This window comes from Cherax quadricarinatus, chromosome 1 (assembly GCF_038502225.1).
Source record: "Cherax quadricarinatus isolate ZL_2023a chromosome 1, ASM3850222v1, whole genome shotgun sequence".
Lineage (NCBI taxonomy): Eukaryota > Metazoa > Arthropoda > Malacostraca > Decapoda > Parastacidae > Cherax > Cherax quadricarinatus.
Genome location: NC_091292.1, coordinates 3,544,313 through 3,547,602, shown reverse-complemented (window position 1 = coordinate 3,547,602; position 3,290 = coordinate 3,544,313). Strand labels below are relative to the sequence as shown.

General features: G+C 41.3%; 1 protein-coding gene across 1 annotated transcript in view; it reads left to right on the top strand.

Moving 5' to 3' along the window:
- Positions 1–1,332: 1,332 nt before the first annotated feature.
- LOC128686364 (uncharacterized) overlaps positions 1,333–3,290 on the top strand; it is a 43,082-nt gene continuing 41,124 nt past the window's right edge. Inside the window, exon 1 of the mRNA XM_070084594.1 lies at positions 1,333–1,364. The gene's annotated coding sequence lies outside the window, so the exon portion shown is untranslated. The remainder of the gene's footprint in view (positions 1,365–3,290) is intronic.

Sequence of the window (3,290 nt, the reverse complement as noted above, 5' to 3'; positions counted from 1 at the left end):
CTATGTCTGTTGTTTTTAGTAACTGTGGGACGACCCCCATGTCCATGCTCCCTCTCCATAAGATGGAAAAAGCTCGTGATAGGGGCTTCTTGCAGTTCTTGATGAACACGGAGTTCCATGAGTCTGGCCCTGGGGCAGAGTGCATGGGCATGTCATTTATCGCCTTTTCGAAGTCATTTGGCATCAGGATAACATCGTGCGTGTGCATGTGTGTGTGTGTCAGCGTGCCTCGTTGTGCTCCGGGTTTTCTCATGTTTTCACGGTCGCTCTTACGTGCTAGAACTTTAATTTGTGTCATCAATCCTATACGATACATCCCTCTAGCGCCTGGATCCAATCTTGGGCTGAAAACATTATATACTGAGTCAAAAATAGAGAATTAGTGTGCACTACCTAGCAGAGTTTACTACCAGAGGGGAATCATAGGCCTGGGTGCCGTATGAAAAAAATAATAATAATTTAACTTTTCTTGTTAGAGGAAAGAAAGTCTCCCTGATAGCATTGTGTATACATAGTGTTATAGTGTATACTACAGTGGCTCCCTAGTATATAGATGGTAAAGGCTAAAGTATCATTTGAAAACAGGTGAATTTGTAAATGAAGTAATAAGCCTATAGAGGTAGGTGCCAGAAGTCGCCAGAAACTTACCACAGGTCAGCAGTTTTTAATAATCTTTCTGGCCTGCTAGTGTACTCGCATATAATCTAGTGATACCAGTGAATAGCAGAATACAGTGTTGTAGTAGCAACTAACCAGTATTATAATGGTACTTAGTGGAGTGGAGTGACTTTCATTAGGTTCTTTTTCTTGAAATACCAGACGTTACTGTGAATTTCATATAACCTGTAGTTACCAGCGGTCGCAATATACACAACGAGAAGCAATTATTACTACAGAAAAAGCGTCCCTCCAAAATTTCCACCAGTCAACTATAGTGATAATATAGCAGTTATTGTGGTGGAGGCCAAAAAGAAAAACTAGAAAAGCTAGATACAGCGATTGATAAACAAGGGTTGAGGCTCGACCGTTCGTCACTGTAGGAGTTGCCAGCAGTCACCAGTTTCTTCAACATGCAAGTTATACTTTTGTATCAATCAAATAACATATTACTCGGGTAGAATTTTCCAGTAGATCCTTCATGTGTTAGCCCAAATCACCGACCAGTATGTTTTAAATAAGTTACCCACTGATCAGATCAGACTGGCTCCGAACCCTCGACTGGACCGAACCCTCGACTGGTCGAACCCTTGGCCGGTTTCAAACGGATTCGTTGGACAATAAAGCAGACTGTAAACGGATGGGGTTGTAGGCGCCCTTATAAACACAAACAATAAATATAAAACAAACTCCAGGAGTGTACTCCGGTAAGCTGTCCTGATATAAAATTACAGTTAGAAATAGAAATACAGATAGCTAGAGCTTTACTTAAAGAGGTTATTAATAGAGTATTCAAGAGGTTGCTAGTAGAATTACAGTAAATCAACCATTCAAATCATTATGAAGCTGTGTGTAGTCTGCAATAAATCAAACAAACAGGCTTCCACATGGATAAATTGTCATTTTTGCGGAAATTGGTGACCCCCGAAACTCTCTCCAGGTAAACTCCAGGTAAACGCCCCTTGTGCAGATATCCAAGAACTAGCTACAAGCAGTATTAAAACAGGGAAGTGTTTTTGGGTATGCCCAAATGAGATAAATCTGTGGACTAAAATCACAAGGGTATTAAAAGAGGATAACATCAAAGCTGCTTTCATAGACAACCTGGAAGCTTTCTACAACAGATGGGAACATAAAAAGTCTGGGCTGAATGGTACTGCCCTTGATACTGGCCATGTAGTCAGAAACTGTAAGGCTGGAGGTGATGTCCTGGTAGTCAGTAAATGAACATAAGAACATAAGAACGAAGGAACACTGCAGAAGGCCTACTGGCCCATGCGAGGCAGGTCCAAGTCTCCTACCGGCTTAAGCCAATGCACCCAACCTAGTCAGGTCAGGTCACATTGACTTAAGGGAGGAACACGGCAACCGACCTGTTAGCACAAGCTATCAGGTCTAACTCACACCCACCCACATCCACTCATGTATTTATCCAACCTATTTTTAAAGCTACACAACATTCTGGCCTCTATAACGGTACTTGGGAGTTTGTTCCACTCATCCACAACTCTATTACCAAACCAGTACTTTCCTATATCCTTCCTGAATCTGAATTTTTCCAACTTAAAACCATTGCTGCGAGTCCTGTCTAGGCTAGATATTTTCAGCACACTATTTACATCCCCTTTATTTATTCCTGTCTTCCACTTATACACCTCAATCATATCCCCCCTAATTCTACGTCTTTCTAGAGAGTGCAGTTTCAGGGCCCTTAGTCTATCCTCATAGGGAAGGTTTCTGATACATGGGATCATCTTTGTCATCCTCCTTTGTACATTTTCCAGAGAATTTATATCCATTCTGTAATACGGTGACCAAAACTGTGCAGCATAATCTAAATGAGGCCTAACCAAGGATGTATAGAGTTGAAGAACAACCTGAGGACTCCTATTATTTATGCTTCTTGATATGAAGCCAAGGATTCTATTAGCTTTATTGCGAACACTTATGCACTGTTGTCTTGGTTTCAGATTACTGCTAACCAGAACTCCTAAATCTTTTTCGCAATCCGTAATATTAAGATCTACATTATTTAGTTTATATGTGGCATGGTTATTGTCCTGTCCAACATTTAGAACTTTGCATTTGTCTATATTAAACTGCATCTGCCACTTCTCCGACCACTGCATCAGTCTATTCAAATCTTCCTGGAGTGCTCGAATGTCCTCGTCAGAATGAATTCGACGGCCTATTTTGGTGTCATCGGCAAACTTGCCGATGTCGCTCTTTATGCCCTCATCTATGTCGTTTATGTAGATTGTGAACAGCAGGGGGCCCAACACTGACCCCTGTGGAACACCGCTCGTGACGCTTCCCCACTCTGATTTCTCCCCATTTATGCAAACTCTCTGCTGCCTATTTGTCAACCATGCCTCTATCCAGGAAAAAATTTCTCCTCCTATTCCATGTGCTTTAATTTTCCTCAATAGTCTCTGATGTGGGACCCTGTCAAAAGCCTTACTGAAGTCCATATACACAATATCATATTCATTACCATGATCTACCTCCTCAAATACCTTAGTGAAAAAAGTTAATAAATTCGTAAGGCAGGAACGCCCCTTTGTAAAACCATGCTGAGATTCGTTGATTAATTTATGCTTTTCAAGGTGGCTACGAACTGCCTCGGCAATTAT